Here is a 27,283-nt window from a genome sequence, read left to right as displayed (position 1 = left end):
GTATATGAGGGCACTCTCTGGTCAGGTCTAGTATATGGGGCACTCTCTGGAAGAGTCTAGTATATGGGGCACCTTCTGGTAGAGTCTAGTATATGGGGGCACTCTGTGGTCGCATCTAGTATATGGGGGTACTATCTGGTAGAGTCTGGTATATGGGGGCACTCTGGTAGAGTCTAGTATATGAGGGCACTCTCTGGTAGAGTCTAGTATATGGGGGCACTCTCTGGTCAGGTCTAGTATATGGGGCACTCTCTGGTAGAGTCTAGTATATGGGGCACCTTCTGGTAGAGTCTAGTATATGAGGGCACTCTCTGGTAGAGTCTAGTATATGAGGGCACTCTCTGGTAGAGTCTAGTATATGGGGGCACTCTCTGGTCAGGTCTAGTATATGGAGCACTTTCTGGTAGAGTCTAGTATATGGGGCACCTTCTGGTAGAGTCTAGTATATGGGGGCACTCTCTGGTAGAGTCGTAGAGTCTAGTATTTAGGGGCGCTCTCTGGTAGAGTCTAGTATATGGGGGCACTCTCTGATAGGGTCTAGTATATGGGGGCACTCTCTTGTAGAGTCTAGTATATGGGGCCACTCTCTGACCGGGTCTAGAAAATGAGGGCACTCTCTGGTAGGGTCTAGTATATAGGGGCAATCTCTGGTAGAGTCGTAGAGTCTAGTATATGAGGGCACTCTGGTAGAGTCTAGTATATGAGGGCACTCTCTGGTAGAGTCTAGTATATGAGGGCACTCTCTGGTCAGGTCTAGTATACGGGGCACTCTCTGGTAGAGTCTAGTATATGAGGGCACTCTCTGGTCAGGTCTAGTATGTGGGGCACTCTCTGGTAGAGTCTAGTATATGGGGCACTCTCTGGTAGAGTCTAGTATATGGGGCACCTTCTGGTAGAGTCTAGTATATGGGGCCACTCTCTGGTCAGGTCTAGTATACAGGGCACTCTCTGGTAGAGTCTAGTATATGGGGCACCTTCTGGTAGAGTCTAGTATATGAGGGCACTCTCTGGTAGAGTCTAGTATATGAGGGCACTCTCTGGTAGAGTCTAGTATATGGGGCACCTTCTGGTAGAGTCTAGTATATGAGGGCACTCTCTGGTAGAGTCTAGTATATGAGGGCACTCTCTGGTAGAGTCTAGTATATGGGGCACCTTCAGGTAGAGTCTAGTATATGAGGGCACTCTCTGGTAGAGTCTAATGTATGAGGGCACTCTCTGGTAGAGTCTAGTATATGAGGGCACTCTCTGGTAGAGTCTAGTATATGGGGGCACTCTCTGGTCAGGTCTAGTATATGGAGCACTCTCTGGTAGAGTCTAGTATATGGGGCACCTTCTGGTAGAGTCTAGTATATGGGGGCACTCCGTGGTCGGATCTAGTATATGGGGGTACTATCTGGTAGAGTCTGGTATATGGGGGCACTCTCTGGTCAGTTCTAGTATATGGGGCACTCTCTGGTAGAGTCTAGTATATGGGGCACCTTCTGGTAGAGTCTAGTATATGAGGGCACTCTCTGGTAGAGTCTAGTATATGAGGGCACTCTCTGGTAGAGTCTGGTATATGAGGGCACTCTCTGGTCAGGTCTAGTATATGGGGCACTCTCTTGAAGAGTCTAGTATATGGGGCACCTTCTGGTAGAGTCTAGTATATGGGGGCACTCTGTGGTCGCATCTAGTATATGGGGGTACTATCTGGTAGAGTCTAGTACATGAGGGCACTCTCTGGTAGAGTCTGGTATATGAGGGCACTCTCTGGTCAGGTCTAGTATATGGGGCACTCTCTGGAAGAGTCTAGTATATGGGGCACCTTCTGGTAGAGTCTAGTATATGGGGGCACTCTGTGGTCGCATCTAGTATATGGGGGTACTATCTGGTAGAGTCTGGTATATGGGGGCACTCTGGTAGAGTCTAGTATATGAGGGCACTCTCTGGTAGAGTCTAGTATATGGGGGCACTCTCTGGTCAGGTCTAGTATATGGGGCACTCTCTGGTAGAGTGTAGTATATGGGGCACCTTCTGGTAGAGTCTATTATATGAGGGCACTCTCTGGTAGAGTCTAGTATATGAGGGCACTCTCTGGTAGAGTCTAGTATATGGGGGCACTCTCTGGTCAGGTCTAGTATATGGAGCACTCTCTGGTAGAGTCTAGTATATGGGGCACCTTCTGGTAGAGTCTAGTATATGGGGGCACTCCGTGGTCGGATCTAGTATATGGGGGTACTATCTGGTAGAGTCTGGTATATGGGGGCACTCTCTGGTCAGTTCTAGTATATGGGGCACTCTCTGGTAGAGTCTAGTATATGGGGCACCTTCTGGTAGAGTCTAGTATATGAGGGCACTCTCTGGTAGAGTCTAGTATATGAGGGCACTCTCTGGTAGAGTCTGGTATATGAGGGCACTCTCTGGTCAGGTCTAGTATATGGGGCACTCTCTTGAAGAGTCTAGTATATGGGGCACCTTCTGGTAGAGTCTAGTATATGGGGGCACTCTGTGGTCGCATCTAGTATATGGGGGTACTATCTGGTAGAGTCTAGTACATGAGGGCACTCTCTGGTAGAGTCTGGTATATGAGGGCACTCTCTGGTCAGTTCTAGTATATGGGGCACTCTCTGGTAGAGTCTAGTATATGGGGCACCTTCTGGTAGAGTCTAGTATATGAGGGCACTCTCTGGTAGAGTCTAGTATATGAGGGCACTCTCTGGTAGAGTCTGGTATATGAGGGCACTCTCTGGTCAGGTCTAGTATATGGGGCACTCTCTTGAAGAGTCTAGTATATGGGGCACCTTCTGGTAGAGTCTAGTATATGGGGGCACTCTGTGGTCGCATCTAGTATATGGGGGTACTATCTGGTAGAGTCTAGTACATGAGGGCACTCTCTGGTAGAGTCTGGTATATGAGGGCACTCTCTGGTCAGGTCTAGTATATGGGGCACTCTCTGGAAGAGTCTAGTATATGGGGCACCTTCTGGTAGAGTCTAGTATATGGGGGCACTCTGTGGTCGCATCTAGTATATGGGGGTACTATCTGGTAGAGTCTGGTATATGGGGGCACTCTGGTAGAGTCTAGTATATGAGGGCACTCTCTGGTAGAGTCTAGTATATGGGGGCACTCTCTGGTCAGGTCTAGTATATGGGGCACTCTCTGGTAGAGTCTAGTATATGGGGCACCTTCTGGTAGAGTCTAGTATATGAGGGCACTCTCTGGTAGAGTCTAGTATATGAGGGCACTCTCTGGTAGAGTCTAGTATATGGGGGCACTCTCTGGTCAGGTCTAGTATATGGAGCACTCTCTGGTAGAGTCTAGTATATGGGGCACCTTCTGGTAGAGTCTAGTATATGGGGGCACTCCGTGGTCGGATCTAGTATATGGGGGTACTATCTGGTAGAGTCTGGTATATGGGGGCACTCTCTGGTCAGTTCTAGTATATGGGGCACTCTCTGGTAGAGTCTAGTATATGGGGCACCTTCTGGTAGAGTCTAGTATATGAGGGCACTCTCTGGTAGAGTCTAGTATATGAGGGCACTCTCTGGTAGAGTCTGGTATATGAGGGCACTCTCTGGTCAGGTCTAGTATATGGGGCACTCTCTTGAAGAGTCTAGTATATGGGGCACCTTCTGGTAGAGTCTAGTATATGGGGGCACTCTGTGGTCGCATCTAGTATATGGGGGTACTATCTGGTAGAGTCTAGTACATGAGGGCACTCTCTGGTAGAGTCTGGTATATGAGGGCACTCTCTGGTCAGGTCTAGTATATGGGGCACTCTCTGGAAGAGTCTAGTATATGGGGCACCTTCTGGTAGAGTCTAGTATATGGGGGCACTCTGTGGTCGCATCTAGTATATGGGGGTACTATCTGGTAGAGTCTGGTATATGGGGGCACTCTGGTAGAGTCTAGTATATGAGGGCACTCTCTGGTAGAGTCTAGTATATGGGGGCACTCTCTGGTCAGGTCTAGTATATGGGGCACTCTCTGGTAGAGTCTAGTATATGGGGCACCTTCTGGTAGAGTCTAGTATATGAGGGCACTCTCTGGTAGAGTCTAGTATATGAGGGCACTCTCTGGTAGAGTCTAGTATATGGGGGCACTCTCTGGTCAGGTCTAGTATATGGAGCACTTTCTGGTAGAGTCTAGTATATGGGGCACCTTCTGGTAGAGTCTAGTATATGGGGGCACTCTGTGGTCGGATCTAGTATATGGGGGTACTATCTGGTAGAGTCTGGTATATGGGGGCACTCTCTGGTCAGGTCTAGTATATGGGGCACTCTCTGGTAGAGTCTAGTATATGGGGCACCTTCTGGTAGAGTCTAGTATATGAGGGCACTCTCTGGTAGAGTCTAGTACATGAGGGCACTCTCTGGTAGAGTCTGGTATATGAGGGCACTCTCTGGTCAGGTCTAGTATATGGGGCACTCTCTGGAAGAGTCTAGTATATGGGGCACCTTCTGGTAGAGTCTAGTATATGGGGGCACTCTGTGGTCGCATCTAGTATATGGGGGTACTATCTGGTAGAGTCTGGTATATGGGGGCACTCTGGTAGAGTCTAGTATATGAGGGCACTCTCTGGTAGAGTCTAGTATATGAGGGCACTCTCTGGTCAGGTCTAGTATATGGGGCACTCTCTGGTAGAGTCTAGTATATGGGGCACCTTCTGGTAGAGTCTAGTATATGAGGGCACTCTCTGGTAGAGTCTAGTATATGAGGGCACTCTCTGGTAGAGTCTAGTATATGGGGGCACTCTCTGGTCAGGTCTAGTATATGGAGCACTCTCTGGTAGAGTCTAGTATATGGGGCACCTTCTGGTAGAGTCTAGTATATGGGGGCACTCTGTGGTCGGATCTAGTATATGGGGGTACTATCTGGTAGAGTCTGGTATATGGGGGCACTCTCTGGTCAGGTCTAGTATATGGGGCACTCTCTGGTAGAGTCTAGTATATGGGGAACCTTCTTGTAGAGTCTAGTATATGGGGCACCTTCTTGTAGAGTCTAGTATATGGGGCACTCTGTGGTGGGATCTAGTATATGGGGGTACTATCTGGTAGAGTCTAGTATATGGGGCACCTTCTGGTAGAGTCTAGTATATGGGGCACTCTGTGGTCGGATCTAGTATATGGGGGTACTATCTGGTAGAGTCTAGTATATGGGGCACCTTCTGGTAGAGTCTAGTATATGGGGGCACTCTGTGGTCGGATCTAGTATATGGGGGTACTATCTGGTAGAGTCTAGTATATGGGGCACCTTCTGGTAGAGTCTAGTATATGGGGGCACTCTGTGGTGGGATCTAGTATATGGGGGCACTCTGTGGTGGGATCTAGTATATGGGGGTACTATCTGGTAGAGTCTGGTATATGGGGGCACTCTCTGGTCAGGTCTAGTATATGGGGCACTCTCTGGTAGAGTCTAGTATATGGGGCACCTTCTGGTAGAGTCTAGTATATGAGGGCACTCTCTGGTAGAGTCTAGTATATGAGGGCACTCTCTGGTAGAGTCTAGTATATGGGGCACTCTCTGGTCAGGTCTTGTATATGGGGAACCTTCTGGTAGAGTCTAGTATATGGGGGCACTCTGTGGTGGGATCTAGTATATGGGGGTACTATCTGGTAGAGTCTGGTATATGGGGGCACTCTGTGGTGGGATCTAGTATATGGGGGTACTTTCTGGTAGAGTCTAGTATATGGGGGCACTCTGTGGTGGGATCTAGTATATGGGGGTACTATCTGGTAGATTCTGGTATATGGGGGCACTCTCTGGTAGAGTCTAGTATATGGGGGCACTCTCTGTTATGGTCTAGTATATGGGGCACTCTCTGGTAGGGTCTAGTATATGGGGGTACTATCTGGTAGAGTCTGGTATATGGGGGCACTCTGTGGTATATATACTCTTTGGTGGGGCTTTGTATATTGGCTGAGGTGTAGTGAGCTCCTTAGATGAGGTCCGTCTACTTTCCTCCGAATTTCCTTTCCATTCATCCACAATGTGGCTTTTCTGCAGATCATTAGGAGGACACATGTTGACGACACTAAAATCCATGAATTATTGCACAATTCATCACGGAGCAGCCGTACAGATGTAAGAACACAACATAAAATATAGATTAGAGCCGATCCGCCACACGTCAGTAAATCTTTAATCACTTCATCATGTGCAAGGACTGAGGGATACGGATTAATAATTCATCCCTTGTAGTTTGTAAATTCTCTTGATGGAACTTTGTCTATGCAAGGAATGAAGCATGCCTGGAGGATGATGAAGAGGAAGATGATGAGTAGGAGCCTGATCATGAGAAGATGATGAGGAGGGTGAGAAGGTTGGTCATGAGAATATGGGTGGTGTAGAGGAGAATGGAATGGACAAGATACATGATGAGGAGAAGGAAGATCACGAAGAGGACAATAATAATGAGAAGGAGGATCACGAGAAGATGGATGAAGAAGATGATGATTGGGAGGAGGAGAATCATGAGAAGATGGGCGAAGAGGATGATGATTGGAAGGAGGATGATGATGAGAAAATGGATGAAGAGGATGATGATTGGGAGGAGGATAATCATGAGAAGATGGATGAAGAAGATGATGATTGGGAGGAGGAGAATCATGAGAAGATGGGCGAAGAGGATGATGATTGGAAGGAGGATGATGATGAGAAAATGGATGAAGAGGATGATGATTGGAAGGAGGATGATGATGAGAAAATGGATGAAGAGGATGATGATTGGGAGGTGGATGATCACGAGAAGATGGATGAAGAGGATGATGATTGGAAGGAGGATGATGATGAGAAAATGGGTGAAGGGGATGATGATTGGAAGGAGGAGGATCACGAGAAGATGGATGAAGAGGATAATGATTGGGAGAAGGATGTTCATAAGAAGACGGATGAAGAAGATGATGATGGGGAGGAGGATAATCATGAGAAGACGGATGAAGAGGAAGATGATTGGAAGGAGGAGGATCACGAGAAGATGGATGAAGAGGATGATGATTGGGAGTAGGAGGATCATGAGAAGACGGATGAAGAGGATGATGATTGGAAGGAGGATGATGATGAGAAAATGGGTGAAGAGGACGATGATTGGGAGGAGGAGGATCACGAGAAGATGGATGAAGAGGATAATGATTGGGAGAAGGATGTTCATAAGAAGACGGATGAAGAAGATGATGATGGGGAGGAGGATAATCATGAGAAGACGGATGAAGAGGAAGATGATTGGAAGGAGGAGGATCACGAGAAGATGGGTGAAGAGGATGATGATTGGGGGTTGATGATGATGAGAAGATGGATGAAGAGGATGATGATTGGGAGAAGGATGTTCATGAGAAGACGGATGAAGAAGATGATGATTGGGGGTGGATAATGATGAGAAAATGGGTGAAGAGGATGATGATTGGGAGGTGGATGATCATGAGAAGATGGATGAAGAGGAAGATGATTGGAAGGAGGAGGATCACGAGAAGATGGGTGAAGAGGATGATGATTGGGGGTTGATGATCATGAGAAGATGGGTGAAGTGGATGATGATTGGGAGGAGGAGGATCATGAGAAAACGGATGAAGAGGATGATGATTGGGGGTTGATGATGATGAGAAAATGGGTGAAGAGGATGATGATTGGGGGTGGATGATCACGAGAAGATGGATGAAGAGGATGATGATTGGGAGCTGGATGATCATGAGAAGAAGGACGAAGAGGATGATGATTGGAAGGAGGATGATCATGAGAAGATGGGTGAAGAGGATGATGACTGGGAGGAAGAGCATCATGAGAAGATGGATGAAGAAGATGATGATTGGGAGGAGGAGGATCATGAGAAGACGGACGAAGAGGATGATGATTGGAAGGAGAAGGATCACGAGAAGATGGATGAAGACGGATGATGATTGGGGGTCGATGATGATGAGAAAATGGGTGAAGAGGATGATGATTGGGGGTGGATGATCACGAGAAGATGGATGAAGAGGATGATGATTGGAAGGAGGATGATCATGAGAAGATGGGTGAAGAAGATGATGATTGGGAGGAGGAGGATCGTGAGAAAATGGGTGAAGAGGATGAGGATTGGGAGGAGGATAATCATGAGAAGACGGATGAAGAGGATGATGATTGGGAGGTGGATGATCATGAGAAGATGGATGAAGAGGATGATGATTGGGAGGAAGAGGATCATGAGAAGATGGATGAAGAGGATGATGATTGGGAGGAGGGGGATCATGAGAAGACGGATGAAGAGGATGATGATTGGAAGGAGGATGATCATGAGAAGATGGATGAAGAGGATGATGATTGGGAGGAGGAGGATCACGAGAAGACGGATGAAGAAGATGATGATGGGGAGGAGGAGGATCATGAGAAGACCGATGAAGAGGATGATGATTGGGAGGAGGAGGATCATGAGAAGATGGATGAAGAGGATGATGATTGGGAGGAAGAGGATCATGAGAAGACGGATGAAGAGGATGATGATTGGGAGGAGGGGGATCATGAGAAGATGGGTGAAGAGGATGATGATTGGGAGGAGGAGGATCATGAGAAGATGGGTGAAGAGGATGATGATTGGGAGGAGGATAATCATGAGAAGACGGATGAAGAGGATGATGATTGGGAGGTGGATGATCATGAGAAGATGGATGAAGAGGATGATGATTAGGAGGTGGATGATCATGAGAAGACAGATGAAGAGGATGATGATTGGGAGGAGGATCATGAGAAAACGGATGAAGACGGAGACGATGGGTGATGAGGATTATTGCGGGAAAACAAATTATGATATGAAATACTGAAATGAGTAAAAAATGGTGGATCATAAAATTGATGATGAAGAGAATAAAGATGGATAATTAGAAGGAGGTGAAGGATAATGAAAAGAAGAAAGAATATGATGTTGAAGTGGATGATAAGGAGGTTGAGGATGATGAAGAACATCATTTATGGTGGTTTCCAGGAGACTGTGGGACACTAGTGAACTACTGGGCTCTGTGAGGAATGAGAACTGTCAGAAACTCTGACATTTATAGACATTTATTGGCATGACCATCATGGGGTGCACCCATTGGTGGGTAGTCTCCACACAAAATAAAAAGAGATGAAAATTGTTCCCATATTTCCAAAATGGTGGACACTGCCTGACACATGTGCCTCAGCTTGGTACCAGACATTTCTTTCCTTATTCAGGTTACGACTTTGGTGTCTGAACCTTTCAATGACCCAAGACTCACAGTATAAGAATATCTGTAATAATTTAGTGTCATTGATCCCCTAGGGTAGGTCTTGAAAAGTAACAAAGCAATCATCTGCAGGAAGCTAAATCTTGTCTTATGGATAGTCCCAGATCCATAAAAACAGATCCAGAAGACATGTCCTTTGTTTCCATCATGGTTCTTCATGGACCTTCTTTCTTTACCTTCTATAAGAGTCTATAGATTGTCTGTCACCTGTGTTATGGTCACAGTATAACCTACAGTTATCTCTCAAAAATACAAAAGAGTAGTAAATGGAATCCGGTGGACTAACCCATGGGTGTCCCAGGTCCCAAAAGGGGGTATTGATGTCCAGTAGGGCCTCATGAAATTTGGAAAACATAACTCGGACTTCGAGGCTCCACTTCCACATAGGCAGAATAATGTATTTATTAATATGATGATGATGCGTTTCGAGAATTTCACAAACCTGTTCTTGACCAATGCAGCCCTGAACGTTGATGCAGAACTTATGAGCGAGGAAATAGATCCATGTCCTTGTATATGAGAGTAGAGTTCAGGCTTCTCAGAATTTGCTTCATATGAACTAAAATGAACTCGAAGGAAAAAATATGATAAAAGAAAATCAGCGATAGATGGAGAACCCCCCCCCCCATCCCTGCTCCTGATAATTATCCCCTGCCGCACGCTCTGAAGACATCTTCCATTACTTTCATGCGGGAGAAGTGGAAATGAAAAATAAGGAAATTAAAAATAACAGATAACATCTCTCCATCCTCTCTTCTTAGGAGAAATCTCTGGTGCAGCTTCTTCCCGACAAAGTGTTCATCGGACCCGCAAAAAGTTGCAGAAGTCGCGGCCGGAGTAATGTGTGATCCCTGTGACCGCAGGGGGGACCTCGGTCTACAAGTCATTGGCCCTCAATTACAAGCTTTATTTACCCAGAGATCATCAATGGTGTCTGTCTAGTTGGGCCTGGTACCGACACCAGCCTTGACCCAGGTTCACAATCTCGTCATCCTAAGAATTAACACCAAAACAGCTGTGGAAGACGAAAGGTGACTGGAGGAAACAGCCTTCTGGTGGAGATAATTGGACATCTTAGCAGTAGGTCACAATATGGAGGCTCAGGACCCAAAAGTTATTGCCATGAAATTTGGCCAGGGGAATTCCAACAGCTGGTTTAAGACCAACGCTCAGAAGGTGGGCCAGTGGAAGGGTCCTTGGAAAAGGGTGAACCTGCTCCCGCTGCTGATATATGTGGGCAGTGTGTTCATATTGCCAGAACCCCTCTGGACTTGGGTCTACAGTCTGTTCTCCCAGGCTGAACCTAATCAAGATGGAGGCAATTTACGGCACAAGGAGACAAGGAGGGTTGTGTATGGTCAACCCTTTGGTATTCCTTTCTTAAGATTAATGTTGCAAACCTCTGGAAATAAAGAGCTTCTCCATTGATGTTTCCAATTAAAAGGGAAGGATCCCTACACACTGTATAGACATCTTCTGGCTTTCACTACCCCAGTTCTGAAGGTGCTTAGTCAGAGGAATTTGGGAGATCAGGGCAAGATAGTTCTGATGGTCCAAAAGCCTCTGGCCCTCAGGGATTGCCCAAGTCAGGATCTGAGGGTGGGTTTGAGTTTGTTTAATTCCATCAGGATCCCCTTGAAGTTTTGGGATGTGACTTGGAGCTGCTTCCATGGAAAGCTGTGTGTGAGGGACAATCTGAAGTGTAGGAGCTCTGAGGAAAGGGGTTGTCCACGTAAAGAGAGAGAACTTCAACCATTTGGCCCGGATTGGCCAGTCTCTCCTATGCGGAGAGGGCCTATGGAGCATTCAGAGGCTTTGGTGCCCGGGACCGCTGCACGATATTCCTAGTTTGCCTAGTCGTCAGGTACAACATGTGGAACATTCATATCGACACAACAGAAAATCCTCCCGGGGGATGAAGTGCTCAGGAGCATGATTATTTTTTTACCAAGTGTTTACGCGTGTAGCTCCGGCGGCTTCAGCCTGAGCAGCCGGAAATCTTTAGTTCATGTTGTTTTTGTTATAGTCCAGGTCTTCGTGCATCTATATGACGTTCAGGTGAATGTATGGAACGTCATAGATGATGGAGATGCTAGTGCAGATTATGAGGCCTCCAGAATCCATGCTGTCTTCTCACATGACAGATTGTACCCTTCCCTCTGCAACAACTTGGCAGAGAGGTCAGAAGACGAATGACTCGGAAGAAGTGGTTGGGTCATTAAATAAAGATGACAGTAAATGGCTTGTTGGCAGTGAGTACTCCTGCCATCTCCCATGTGGGCACCGAAGCCTGGCCCCAATACCGGGAAATGTCAGATCTGTCCTGGATTAGGACGAGAAGCTAAAAGCACGACCACTGAAACATTAACCAAACATGAAGGAGGAACCGATCCAAGTCCTCCACGTGGGACAAGGAGGGAGATGGAGCGCTCACAGTGTATGTGAAGACATTCTCTATCCATCTCATCCTCAAGAAACAATCAGGAAAGATCCCAGGAATCCAGACAAGACGTAACATCATACAGTACCTGATGCCGGAAATGAAAGACACGACGTGACCGGACTCTGAGGAGACAAAGCTCATCGACTCTGACTGATTACATTATCAGGGCTTCAACATTCGTGAAGCCTTCAGGATATTCATCATTGATGCCCAGTCTCACCTACAGCTACATGACAAAGTCCTAAAAGTAGATAAATTCTACAGGAAAAGTGTGCAGGAGTGTATAATGTCCCTCACGAGGGTCATCACTAAATCAGGCACCTTTAAGAGTGGCTGTGATTGGTTTGAAGGCTCGGAATATTCCAGAACTGTCTAGACAGAGTAAGTCTTTGTGCTCTGTCTAGACTGTGCCCTGAGTCAGGTTCTCTCATGAGATCTCAGTTGTCTGCATCTCTTCGTCCAGATCTCTGTCCAAGCAGCAGAGCCAATCTGGCTCATATTTCCAACGCTCTGACATTAAGGTCAAGGCTAAGGTATTACTATATTCCTACATCATCAGCACAGCCAACCAATCCACCGCTTCGTGTGTGCCTGCAGGAAGGAACATTTACCTGCTGATGTTCAGGACTCTCTCCATTAAAGATACTTTATTTGATTCAATATTTCTGTCTCCATTGTGACACCTGGGTGCTGACACTAACACCACGGGCTTCCTCTTCGTCATCTGCCCAGGGATCCACTCACAGGGGGATCCCTCAGCCACACTCGCTGGTCCGGCCTGGCATGGGAGAGGCCTGTTTATCTCTAAAAGAAAAAAAGTCTAGCTCACCTCTACAGCCAGGAATCCCTAGGGCCGGGAAAACGGCGACACCTCTATGACTACAACATCATACAATGTAAAGAATACCCCGGCACGTCCACACGAGTCATCATTTATTGGTTCCATTTTAAAATGGACACAGCAAACCAACGCGTTTCGCCCAAAAGGACTTAGTCACGGTGTGAACACAAACGTAGGAAAGCTCAATACTAAACGTTACTAATCACACAAACAGTTGGGAGAACTACCCCACCCATGTCACGTCATGAGTCCACAATCTCCGCCCTCTATAGTACTGGCAATGTTAGCGTTACAAATCATAAAACACATTTATAGACATAAAGGAAACATAAGATAAAAACCGGCATAAATCTGGAGACGAATCTGGGGAATATTCCATTGGTGGGGACAACATAAGTACCTGAAAAGAGCAAGTCCCACATTATTATTGATTCATTGTCAATGCAGTCTCAGGGCGAGGAGAAGAATGAAAACGTTCCACAATCGGATCATGGATCAGGGTGCCCATGTGAGACCTGTCCCTCAGGTACCTGCATCATTGCTTATAACAGTCCAGGAACTTCTCCATCCCATGTATCCAGAGGTCCCTCCATCAAAGATATCAAAGAGACACCCTGGAAAGGTAAACCCAGCAGGTAGTGACCAAGAGGACAACCCTGGACTATCCAGGAGCAGATCAAAGAATCTACACAACACCAGCAATGGCCATCACAACAGCCAAGTGCAGGAGCTTCCCGGAGAAGTCCTGGAGTGAGGCAGCTCATCACATCTCCATAACCTGCAGTGTTCTTCATAATTGTAGTGTTTTCCATGGTTTCTAGTGTTCTCCATAGTTTGTAAGGTTCTCCATAGTTTGTAAGGTTCTCCATAGTTTGTAAGGTTCTCCATAGTTTGTAAGGTTCTGCATAGTTTTCAAATGTAGCTCATAGTTTCTAGTGTTCTCTATGGTGTTTGTGGTGTTGTTGATAGTTTGTAGTTTCCAAAATAGTTTATGTTATTTGTGGTTTGTTTCTGTTTGTAGTTTGTGGTGTTCTCCATTATTTGTAAGGTTCTGCATAGTTTGTAGTTTCCGCAATAGTTTATGTTATTTGTATTTTATGTTATTTGTAGTTTGTGGTGTTCTCCATAGCTTCTGCGGTTTTGCATTGTTTCTCGTGTTATCCATATATTCTATTTTTCTCTATAGTTTGTCTTGTTCTTCATAACTTTTAGTCTTCACTCTAGACTCTGATGTTTCCCCTTCCACAGTTGTTGGTTATTATTGGGGGACGTTGTGTGATTTCTGGGTCTAAGGTCTTCTACAGGATGGACATGAAGCGCTGAGCTTCTCATGAGGAGGGAGAGGAGTCTGGGAGGAGGTGGAGGACGCTGGAGTCTCCCGTCCATCACTCAGAAGCTCCTTCGAGCATTTAATCTTCGCTGCAGGGGAAACCACAGAAGCCGCTGACAACACAAGCAATTAAACTGGATCCTTCCCTGGGAGACTTCCATCATCTCATCTCATGGGTGACTGGCAGCCACCGCCTGGACCCGCTGACCGCAGGCGCCTTGTCACCGAGCCATCAGCCGCTCCTGACTGGTCACCGATATCATTACAATCACACTAAACGTTTCTCAAATTCTTGTTATGTGAGAAGAGATTGGGGGTGATCCTTTAACTCTCCGCTGCCGGGGGCCCCCCCTCTGCCCTATCCAATAGTAATGTATCGGGTTATTTTTTAAAAAGTGGGTTCTCCATGGAGCATCTTCCATGAGGACATCAGGTATGAAGAGACACTAATGAGAGATAACTGCAACTCTGAAGCTGCCCCTGATCCTGCTGCAGGTGGCGCTGCCTGAGGCAAGTGTCGAGACTCGCCTCATGGCTGCCGCACCTTGGGGCATAATGAAATCATATAAGGCCTGTGGGCTAGTTGCGCTTCTTCTCAGACTTTTCATTTGGCCACGAAGGGTTGGCAGGTGAACCACAAGGACCGGGTGCCTCACTTATTTAACTGCTGTGACTCCTCTCCCCTCTCCATAGGCTTCTATGTAATCTTCACTGTCCTGCTGCTGGGAGGAGACCTAACTGCTGTGACTCCTCACCCTTCTCCATAGGCTTCTATGTAATCTCCACTGTCCTGCTGCTGGGAGGAGACCTAACTGCTGTGACTCCTCTCCCTTCTCCATAGGCTTCTATGTAATCTCCACTGTCCTGCTGCTGGGAGGAGAACTAACTGCTGTGACTCCTCTCCCTTCTCCATAGGCTTCTATGTAATCTCCACTGTCCTGCTGCTGGGAGGAGACCTAACTGCTGTGACTCCTCTCCCCTCTCCTTAGGCTTCTATGTAATCTCCACTGTCCTGCTGCTGGGAGGAGACCTAGCTGCTGTGACTCCTCTCCCTTCTCCATAGGCTTCTATGTAATCTTTTCTGTCCTGCTGCTAGGAGGAGACCTAACTGCTGTGACTCCTCTCCATATGCTTCTATGTAATCTTAACTGTCCTGCTGCTGGGATGAGACCTAACTGCTGCGACTCCTCTCCCTTCTACATCGGCTTCTATGTAATCTCCACTGTCCTGCTGCTGGGAGGAGACCTAACTGCTGTGACTCCTCTCCCTTCTCCATAGGCTTCTATGTAATCTTCACTGTCCTGCTGCTGGGAGGAGAACTAACTGCTGTGACTCCTCTCCATATGCTTCTATGTAATCTTCACTGTCCTGCTGCTGGGATGAGACCTAACTGCTGTGACTCATCTCCCCTCTCCTTAGGCTTCTATGTAAACTCCACTGTCCTGCTGCTGGGAGGAGACCTAACTGCTGTGACTCCTCTCCCTTCTCCATAGGCTTCTATGTAATCTCCACTGTCCTGCTGCTGGGATGAGACCTAACTGCTGTGACTCCTCTCCATATGCTTCTATGTAATCTTAACTGTCCTGCTGCTGGGAGGAGACCTAACTGCTGTGACTCATCTCCCTTCTCCATAGGCTTCTATGTAAACTCCACTGTCCTGCTGCTGAGAGGAGACCTAACTGCTGTGACTACTCTCCATAGGATGGAATTCAGTAGATGATGATGATGAGAAGGAGTAAGATCTTTGTTCTGATGAGATATTACACTGGTTCTTGTGTTTCCTTCCTCCGTCCCTATGATAAACCTTCCGGGCCCAGGCTGTGCCATCTGGTGGGGGTTTATAGTCGGTGGTAGTGACTGACCCCCATAATATAATTATTGCCCCCGGTGACCCCTCGGGGAGGTGACGCCTCCGGTTACAGCCGCGCAGTCATTAGTCGTTACTTCGCGCCTTGTTATTGCATTAATGATGAGAAGTGACGAGATAATCAGCCGTGGCCTTTACATCAAGACATCGACAGATAATTACCAGGAAGATAATTACCGGAGAGTCATGTGACTGAGTAACGAGGAGGAGGGGAGGGGATATAGTGCACCAGAGATGAAGTAACACAGAGGACTGAAGACCAAAATCTCAGAGTTATTACTAGTCCTGTCTCTGTGATGGATATTATTACTAGTCCTGTCTCTGTGATGTGTATTATTACTAGTCCTATCTCTGTGATGAGTATTATTACTAGTCCTGTCTCTGTGATGAGTATTATTACCAGTCCTCTCTCTGTGATGAGTATTATTACTAGTCCTATCTCTGTGATGAGTATTATTACTAGTCCTATCTCTGTGATGAGTATTATTACTAGTCCTAACTCTGTGATGAGTGTTATTACTAGTCCTATCTCTGTGATGAGTATTATTACTAGTCCTAACTCTGTGATGAGTGTTATTACTAGTCCTATCTCTGTGATGTGTATTATTACTAGTCCTATCTCTGTGATGTGTATTATTACTAGTCCTGTCTCTGTGATGGGTATTATTACTAGTCCTGTCTCTGTGATGTGTATTATTATTAGTCCTATCTCTGTGATGAGTATTATTACTAGTCCTATCTCTGTGATGAGTATTATTACTAGTCCTGTCTCTGTGGTGAGTATTATTACCAGTCCTCTCTCTGTGATGAGTATTATTACTAGTCCTATCTCTGTGATGAGTATTATTACTAGTCCTATCTCTGTGATGAGTATTATTACTAGTCCTAACTCTGTGATGAGTGTTATTACTAGTTCTATCTCTGTGATGAGTATTATTACTAGTCCTAACTCTGTGATGAGTGTTATTACTAGTCCTATCTCTGTGATGAGTATTATTACTAGTCCTGTCTCTGTGATGAGTATTATTACTAGTCCTATCTCTGTGATGAGTATTATTACTAGTCCTGTCTCTGTGATGAGTATTATTACCAGTCCTCTCTCTGTGATGAGTATTATTATCAATCCTATCTCAGTGATGAGTATTATTACTAGTCCTGTCTCTGTGATGAGTATAATTACTAGTCCTAACTCTGTGATGAGTGTTATTACTTGTCCTAACTCTGTGATGAGTATTATTACTAGTCCTATCTCTGTGTTGAGTATTATTACTAGTCCTGTCTCTGTGATGAGTATTATTACCAGTCCTCTCTCTGTGATGAGTATTATTACTAGTCCTATCTCTGTGATGAGTATTATTACTTGTCATATCTCTGTGATGAGTATTATTACTAGTCCTATCTCTGTGATGGGTATTATTACTAGTCCTATCTCTGTTATGGGTATTATTACTAGTCCTATCTCTGTGATGAGTATTATTACTAGTCCTGTCTCTGTGATGAGTATTATTACTAGTCCTGTCTCTGTGATGAGTATTATTACTAGTCCTGTCTCTGTGATGAGTATTATTACTAGTTCTAATTCTGTGATGAGTGTTATTACTTGTCCTAACTCTGTCATGAGTATTATTACTAGTCCTATCTCTGTGTTGAGTATTATTACTAGTCCTGTCTCTGTGATGAGTATTATTACCAGTCCTCTCTCTGTGATGAGTATTATTACTAGTCCTATCTCTGTGGTGAGTATTATTACTAGTGCTCTCTCTGTGATGAGTATTATTACTAGTCCCATCTCTGTGATGAGTATTATTATCAGTCCTATTTCTGTGATGAGTATTATTATCAGTCCTCTCTCTGTGATGAGTATTATTACTAGCCCTGTCTCTGTGATGAGTATTATTACTAGTCCTGTCTCTGTGATGAGTATTATTACTAGTCCTAACTCTGTGATGAGTGTTATTACTTGTCCTAACTCTGTGATGAGTATAATTACTAGTCCTATCTCTGTGTTGAGTATTATTACTAGTTCTGTCTCTGTGATGAGTATTATTACCAGTCCTCTCTCTGTGATGAGTATTATTACTTGTCCTATCTCTGTGATGAGTATTATTACTAGTCCTATCTCTGTGATCAGTATTATTACTATTCCTATCTCTGTGATGGGTATTATTACTAGTCCTATCTCTGTGATGAGTATTATTACTAGTCCTATCTCTGTGATCAGTTTTATTACAATTCCTATCTCTGTGATGAGTATTATTACTAGTCCTATCTCTGTGATGAGTATTATTACTAGTCCTATCTCTGGGATCAGTATTATTACTAGTCCTATCTCTGTGATGGGTATTATTACTAGTCCTATCTCTGTGATGTGTATTATTACTAGTCCTATCTCTGGGATGAGTATTATTACTAGTCCTATCTCTGTGATGGGTATTATTACTAGTCCTATCTCTGTGATGAGTATTATTACTTGTCATATCTCTGGGATGAGTATTATTACTAGTCCTATCTCTGTGATGGGTATTATTACTAGTCCTATCTCTGTGATGGGTATTATTACTAGTCCTATCTCTGTGATGAGTATTATTACTAGTCCTCTCTCTGTGATGAGTATTATTACTAGAGCTATCTCTGTGATGAGTATTATTACTAGTCCTGTCTCTGTGATGAGTATTATTACTAGTTCTGTTTCTGTGATGAGTATTATTACTAGTCATGTCTCTGTGATTTTCATTATTATTACTAGTCCTATCTCTGTGATGAGTATTATTACTAGTCCTATCTCTGTGATGAGTATTATTACTTGTCATATCTCTGTGATGAGTATTATTACTAGTCCTATCTCTATGATGGGTATTATTACTAGTCCTATCTCTGTGATGAGTATTATTACTAGTCCTGTCTCTGTGATGAGTATTATTACTAGTCCTATCTCTGTGATGAGTATTATTACTAGTCCTATCTCTGTGTTGAGTATTATTACTAGTCCTGTCTCTGTGATGAGTATTATTACTAGTCCTGTCTCTGTGATGGGTATTATTACTAGTCCTATCTCTGTGATGAGTATTATTACCAGTTCTCTCTCTGTGATGAGTATTATTACTAGTCCTGTCTCTGTGATCAGTATTATTACTAGTCCTGTCTCTGTGATGAGTATTATTACTAGTCCTCTCTCTGTGATGGGTATTATTACTAGTCCTAACTCTGTGATCAGTATTATTACTAGTCCTATCTCTGTGATGAGTATTATTACTAGTCCTATCTCTGTGATCAGTATTAATACTATTCCTATCTCTGTGATGGATATTATTACAATTGCTATCTCTGTGATGAGTATTATTACTAGTCCTATCAATGGGATCAGTATTATTACTAGTTCTATCTCTCTGATGGGTATTATTACTAGTCCTATCTCTGTGATGTGTATTATTACTAGTCCTATCTCTGGGATGAGTATTATTACTAGTCCTATCTCTGTGATGGGTATTATTACTAGTCCTATCTCTGTGATGAGTATTATTACTTGTCATATCTCTGGGATGAGTATTATTACTAGTCCTATCTCTGTGATGGGTATTATTACTAGTCCTATCTCTGTGATGGGTATTATTACTAGTCCTATCTCTGTGATGAGTATTATTACTAGTCCTCTCTCTGTGATGAGTATTATTACTAGAGCTATCTCTGTGATGAGTATTATTACTAGTCCTGTCTCTGTGATGAGTATTATTACTAGTTCTTTCTCTATGATGAGTATTATTACTAGTCCTGTCTCTGTGATTTTCATTATTATTACTAGTCCTATCTCTGTGATGAGTATTATTACTAGTCCTATCTCTGTGATGAGTATTATTACTAGTTCTATCTCTGTGATGAGTATTTTTACCAGTCCTCTCTCTATGATGAGTATTATTACTAGTCCTGTCTCTGTGATGAGTATTATTACTAGTCCTATCTCTGTGATGGGTATTATTACTAGTTCTATCTCTGTGGTGAGTATTATTACTAGTCCTGTCTCTGTGATGAGTATTATTACTAGTCCTATCTCTGATGAGTATTATTACTAGTTCTATCTCTGTGATGAGTATTATTACTAGTCCTATCTCTGTGATCAATAGTATTACTAGTCCTGTCTCTGTGATGAGTATTATTACTAGTCCTGTCTCTGTGATGAGTATTTTTACCAGTCCTCTCTCTATGATGAGTATTATTACTAGTCCTCTCTCTGTGATGAGTATTATTACTAGTCCTGTCTCTGTGATGAGTATTATTACTAGTCCTCTCTCTGTGATGGGTATTATTACTAGTCCTGTCTCTGTGATGAGTATTATTACTAGTCCTCTCTCTGTGATGGGTATTATTACTAGTTCTATCTCTGTGCTGAGTATTATTACTAGTCCTATCTCTGATGAGTATTATTACTAGTTCTATCTCTGTGATGAGTATTATTACTAGTCCTATCTCTGTGATCAATATTATTACTAGTCCTGTCTCTGTGATGAGTATTATTACTAGTCCTGTCTCTGTGATGAGTATTATTACTAGTCCTCTCTCTGTGATCAGTTTTATTACTAGTCCTGTCTCTGTGATGAGTATTATTACTAGTCCTATCTCTGTGATCAATATTATTACTAGTCCTGTGTCTGTGATGAGTATTATTACTAGTCCTCTCTCTGTGATGAGTATTATTACTAGTCCTATCTCTGTGATGAGTATTATTACTAGTTCTATCTCTGTGATGAGTATTTTTACTAGTCCTATCTCTGTGATGAGTATTATTACTAGTCCTAACTCTGTGATCAGTATTATTACTAGTCCTATATCTGCGGTGAGTATTATTACTAGTCCTATCTCTGTGATGGGTATTATTACTAGTCCTCTCTTTGTGATCAGTATTATTACTAGTCCTGTCTCTGTGATCAGTATTATTACTAGTCCTATCTCTGTGATGAGTGTTATTACTAGTCCTGTCTCTGTGATGAGTATTATTACTAGTCCTCTCTCTGTGATCAGTATTATTACTAGTCCTATCTCTGTGATGAGTATTATTACTAGTTCTATCTCTGTGATGAGTATTATTACTAGTCCTATCTCTGTGATGAGTATTATTACTAGTCCTAACTCTGTGATCAGTATTATTACTAGTCCTATATCTGCGATCAGTATTATTACTAGTCCTATCTCTGTGATGAGTATTATTACTAGTCCTCTCTCTGTGATCAGTATTATTACTAGTCCTGTCTCTGTGATCAGTATTATTACTAGTCCTATCTCTGTGATGAGTGTTATTACTAGTCCTGTCTCTGTGATCAGTATTATTACTAGTCCTCTCTCTGTGATCAGTATTATTACTAGTCCTATCTCTGTGATGAGTATTATTACTAGTCCTAACTCTGTGATCAGTATTATTACTAGTCCTGTCTCTGTGATCAGTATTATTACTAGTCCTCTCTCTGTGATGAGTATTATTACTAGTCCTGTCTCTGTGATGAGTATTATTACTAGTCCTGTCTCTGTGATCAGTATTATTACTAGTCCTCTCTCTGTGATGAGTATTATTACTAGTCCTGTCTCTGTGATGAGTATTATTACTAGTCCTGTCTCTGTGATGAGTATTATTACTAGTCCTCTCTCTGTGATGAGTGTTATTACTAGTCCTATCTCTGTGATGAGTATTATTACTAGTCCTGTCTCTGTGATCAGTATTATTACTAGTCCTCTCTCTGGGATGAGTATTATTACCAGTCCTATCTCTGGGATGAGTATTATTACCAGTCCTGTCTCTGTGATGAGTATTATTACTAGTCCTATCTCTGTGATGAGTATTATTACTATTCCTAACTCTGTGATGAGTATTATTGCTAGTCCTATCTCAGTGATGAGTATTATTACTAGTCCTATCTCTGTGATGAGTATTATTACTAGTCCTATCTCTGTGATGAGTATTATTGCTAGTCCTCTCTCTGTGATGAGTGTTATTACTAGTCCTCTCTCTGTGATGAGTATTATTACTAGTCCTATCTCTGTGATGAGTATTATTACTAGTCCTATCCTTGTTCTTCGTCCTCTCGCTCTCCTATTCTTCCATTTATCTACAATCCATTATAGTGATTAAAGCGCGGAGGAAGCGAGAGGAGAGCGGAACGTGGAGACGTCATTAATCCCGACTCATTTCCTTCTGCAGTTTTCATCTTTTTTGAATCAAACAATAATAATAAGAATGAGAATAATATCTCTGCCGAGTCCTACAGAAACATCTGATGTGATGGATGGAGGGAAGCGGGGATGAACCTGCTGAACATTCTGCTCCCAATAACCAGGACAGAAGAGAAAGTACAGGATGTATACAGAGAGCGCACAGGACGTATACAGAGAGCGCACAGGAGGTATACAGAGAGCGCACAGGACGTATACAGAGAGCGCACAGGAGGTATACAGAGAGCGCACAGGAGGTATACAGAGAGCGCACAGGAGGTATACAGAGAGCGCACAGGAGGTATACAGAGAGCGCACAGGACGTATACAGAGAGCGCACAGGACGTATACAGAGAGCGCACAGGACGTATACAGAGAGCGCACAGGACGTATACAGAGAGCGCACAGGAGGTATACAGAGAGCGCACAGGAGGTATACAGAGAGCGCACAGGACGTATACAGAGAGCGCACAGGAAGTATACAGAGAGCGCACAGGAAGTATACAGAGAGCGCACAGGAAGTATACAGAGAGCGCACAGGAGGTATACAGGGAGCGCACAGGAGGTATACAGAGAGCGCACAGGACGTATACAGAGAGCGCACAGGAAATACACAGAGTGCACAGGACGTATACAGAGAGCGCACAGGATGTATACAGAGAGCGCACAGGAAATACACAGAGTGCAGAGGACGTATACAGAGAGCGCACAGGATGTATACAGAGAGCGCACAGGAAATACACAGAGTGCAGAGGACGTATACAGAGAGCTCACAGGACGTATACAGAGAGCGCACAGGATGTATACAGAGAGCGCACAGGAGGTATACAGAGAGCGCACAGGACGTATACAGAGAGCGCACAGGACATATACAGAAAACGCACAGGAGGTATACAGAAAGCACACAGGACGTATACAGAGAGCGCACAGGACGTATACAGAGAACGCACAGGACGTATACAGAGAGCGCACAGGACGTATACAGAGAGCGCACAGGACGTATACAGAGAGCGCACAGGACGTATACAGAGAATGCACAGGAGGTATACAGAGAGCGCACAGGACATATACAGAGAGTGCACAGGACGTATACATAGAGTGCACAGGACATATACAGAGAGCAAAGAGGAAGTGTGAGCAGAGTCTACAGGACGTATACAGAGAGTGCAGAGGAAGTGTGAGCAGAGTGTATAGGACGTATACAGAGAGCGAAGAGGAAGTGTGAGCAGAGTCTACAGGACGTATACAAAGAGCGCAGAGGAAATGTATAGAGAGTGCAGAGGAAGTGTGAGCAGAGTGTACAGGATGTATACAGAGAGCGCAGAGGAAGTGTATAGAGAGTGTACAGGATGTATACAGAGAGCAAAAAGGAAGTGTGAGCAGAGTGTACAGGACGTATACAGAGAGTGCAGAGGAAGTGTATAGAGAGTGTACAGGAAGTCTATAGAGAGTGCGGAGGAAGTGTATAGAGAGTGTACAGAAGGTATATAGAGAGTGCGGAGGAAGTGTATAGAGAGTGCAGAGGAAGTCTGTAGAGAGTGCAGAGGAAGTGTGAGCAGAGTGTACAGGAGGTATACAGAGAGCAAAGAGGAAGTGTGAGCAGAGTCTACAGGACGTATACAGAGAGCGCAGAGGAAGTGTATAGAGAGTGCAGAGGAAGTGTGAGCAGAGTGTACAGGATGTATACAGAGAGCGCAGAGGAAGTGCATAGAGAGTGTACAGGAAATCTATAGAGAGTGCGGAGGAAGTGTGAGCAGAGTGTACAGGACGTATACAGAGAGCAAAGAGTAAGTGTATAGAGAGTGTACAGGAAGTCTATAGAGAGTGCAGAGGAAGTGTATAGAGAGTGCAGAGGAAGTGTGAGCAGAGTGTACAGGATGTATACAGAGAGTGCAGAGGAAGTGTATAGATAGTGCGGAGGAAGTGTGTAGAGAGTGCAGAGGAAGTGTGAGCAGAGTGTACAGGATGTATACAGAGAGTGCAGAGGAAGTGTATAGAGAGTGTACAGGAAGTCTATAGAGAATGTGGAGGAAGTGTATAGAGAGTGTACAGAAGGTATATAGAGAGTGCGGAGGAAGTGTATAGAGAGTGCAGAGGAAGTCTGTAGAGAGTGCAGAGGAAGTGTGAGCAGAGTGTACAGGATGTATACAGAGAGTGCAGAGGAAGTGTATAGAGAGTGTACAGGAAGTCTATAGAGAATGTGGAGGAAGTGTACAGAGAGCGCAGAGGAAGTGTGAGCAGAGTGTACAGGATGTATACAGAGAGTGCAGAGGAAGTGTATAGATAGTGCGGAGGAAGTGTGTAGAGAGTGCAGAGGAAGTGTATAGAGAGTGTACAGGATGTATACAGAGAGTGCAGAGGAAGTGTATAGAGAGTGTACAGGAAGTCTATAGAGAATGTGGAGGAAGTGTACAGAGAGCGCAGAGGAAGTGTGAGCAGCGCTTAACGGGGGCGTCCACTGCTCCGATCGCAGCTCCAGGGTCTATCAGTGCACTGGGGCTGCACAATCCTTCCAGCAGGTTCCAAAAACTGATTTAAAAAAAGTTGTGCCAAAATGTTACCACTGAGGGTGCGGTCACACGTTGCAGTTAAAACTGCATCACAATCAGCTGTGAGGAGGCTTTAGGGGCAGTTTTGTCAATTGAACAGGTGAAAGACATGAACTGAACGGGTGAATTTGATGTTGAAGGGGAAACCTGCTCCACAAATGTCTTTCACCTGTTCAATTGACAAAACTGCCCCTAAAGCCTCCTCACAGCTGATTGTGATGCAGTTTTAACTGCAACGTGTGACCGTACCCTGAAAAGGACAACTCAACACGTAAAGAAATAAGCCCTAAACCAGCTCCGTCACCCAAAATATAGAAAAGCTAAGTCTCAGAAAAGATGGCGATACCAAAAAAAACAAATGAAATTTTCTTTATATTCGCTTTTTCCAGTAAAATTGTAAAAACATATAAAAAAACTCTAGAAATGAGGTGTCACCGTAATCGTATTTTTATGGTACGGTTAATACAAGAAGAAAGGAAAATAAAATTGTCGATTTTCGTTTCCTCCATACATTCAGGGCGCATTCACACCTTGCGTTTTGGTCGCGTTTTCAGCTGATGAGAGGTAATTTGCCTGATTACATTACCGTTTACATTTGTTAATGCAATGTTAACGCTCTCTTTTACAGAGAGTTATACATAGAGACACAACATGGAAATCTTTTTGTCAACATTTTTTGCAAGCATTCTTTACAGCCTGATCGGGTCGCCCCCGGACCAGAACATGTTAGATCCCCAGATCAGAGACTAATGACAATCACTATAATAGCCAAAAAAAAAACCCAACAATTCCATGTCAGCAATTAGACCCTTATGGTTACAAATATGTTTTCAGGAATGTTTACAAAAATGTTGACAAAAAGCTTTCCATATCTGCACTTACACTTATTGCTAAAGTGGTTTTATGTCATTATTGTGTTTTTATTGGGAAATTTGTCGTTTTCTGTTGGATAAGACGACACCAGAACAGACCCGAGAATCCAGTCCAGATTTTCACCGCCTCCCGGATAAGTCCAGCGCAGGTTTCTGTTGTGACATAAAATGGAATAAATGGACCGGAACATCAGACGCCACAAGTTACTGAGGAAGAAGCGGGAAATCTACTTCCTATATAGTAATGGGATCGGCAGCTCCGCTAATCTGTACACACGGAGGTGCGGTGAGTGCAGCTTTTATACTCACAATTACATTCACTACAACAACACGTGCACCGCTAACTGCGCTACAACAACACGTGCACCACTAACCGCGCTACAACAACACGTGCACCGCTAACCGCGCTACAACAACACGTGCACCGCTAACCGCGCCACAACAACACGTGCACCGCTAACCGCGCTACAACAACATGTGCACCGCTAACCGTGCTACAACAACATGTGCACCGCTAACCGCGCTACAACAACACGTGCACCGCTAACCGCGCCACAACAACACGTGCACCGCTAACCGCGCTACAACAACACGTGCACCGCTAACCGCGCCACAACAACACGTGCACCGCTAACCGCGCTACAACAACACGTACACCGCTAACCGCGCCACAACAACACGTGCACCGCTAACCGCGCCACAACAACACGTGCACCGCTAACCGCGCTACAACAACACGTGCACCGCTAACCGCACTACAACAACACGTGCACCGCTAACCGCACTACAACAACACGTGCACCGCTAACCGCGCTACAACAACACGTGCACCGCTAACCGCGCAACAACAACATGTGCGCCACAACAACACGTGCACCGCTAACCGGGCCACGACAACACGTGCCCCGCTAACCGCGCTACAACAACACGTGCACCGCTAACCGCGCCACAACAACACGTGCACCGCTAACCGCGCTACAACAACACGTGCACCGCTAACCGCGCCACAACAACACGTGCACCGCTAACCGCGCTACAACAACACGTGCACCGCTAACCGCGCCACAACAACACGTGCACCGCTAACCGCGCCACAACAACACGTGCACCGCTAACCGCGCTACAACAACACGTGCACCGCTAACCGCACTACAACAACACGTGCACCGCTAACCGCACTACAACAACACGTGCACCGCTAACCGCGCCACAACAACACGTGCACCGCTAACCGCCCTACAACAACACGTGCACCGCTAACCGCGCTACAGCAACACGTGCACCGCTAACCGCACTACAACAACACGTGCACCGCTAACCGCGCTACAACAACACGTGCACCGCTAACCGCGCTACAGCAACACGTGCACCACTAACCGCGCCACAACAACACGTGCCTCGCTAACCGCGCCACAACAACACGTGCACCGCTAACCGCGCCACAACAACACGTGCACCGCTAACCACGCCACAACAACACGTGCACCGCAGACTAGTGACCTACCTGCTGGAGGATTCTTGTGCTCTCAGTCTCCTGTCACTGGAGGATCATGGGAGGTCGTACATAACATGTTCTTGTGAGTTTTAACTAGAGATGAGCGAACATGCTCGTCCGAGCTTGATGCTCGGTCGAGCATTAGGGTACTCGAAACTGCTCGTTGCTCGGACGAATACTTCGCCCGCTCGAGAAAATGGCAGCTCCCGCCGTTTTGCTTTTTGGCGGCCAGAAACAGAGCCAATCACAAGCCAGGAGACTCTGCACTCCACCCAGCATGACGTGGTACCCTTACACGTAGATAGCAGTGGTTGGCTGGCCAGATCAGGTGACCCTGGGATAGACTAGCCGCTGCCCGCGCTGCTCGGATCATTCTGTGTCTGGATGCCGCTAGGGAGAGAGCTGCTGCTGCTCAGGGAAAGCGTTAGGGTGTTCTATTAGCTTACTGTTAGGCAGGAGTGATTCTACAAGAACCC

The 27,283-nt window shown here is 44.8% G+C and overlaps 1 long non-coding RNA gene across 1 annotated transcript in view; it reads left to right on the top strand.

Moving 5' to 3' along the window:
* LOC140116379 (uncharacterized) overlaps positions 1–25,592 on the top strand; it is an 83,093-nt gene extending 57,501 nt beyond the window's left edge. The window contains exons 3-4 of the long non-coding RNA XR_011852744.1: positions 24,958–25,004; positions 25,395–25,592. This is a non-coding gene — a long non-coding RNA (uncharacterized lncRNA). The remainder of the gene's footprint in view (positions 1–24,957; positions 25,005–25,394) is intronic.
* The last annotated feature ends 1,691 nt before the right edge of the window (positions 25,593–27,283 follow it).

Source organism: Engystomops pustulosus, chromosome 2 (assembly GCF_040894005.1).
Source record: "Engystomops pustulosus chromosome 2, aEngPut4.maternal, whole genome shotgun sequence".
Classification (NCBI taxonomy): domain Eukaryota; kingdom Metazoa; phylum Chordata; class Amphibia; order Anura; family Leptodactylidae; genus Engystomops; species Engystomops pustulosus.
The sequence above is the reverse complement of the archived record's forward strand: the minus strand, read 5'-3'. Positions and strand labels throughout refer to the sequence as shown.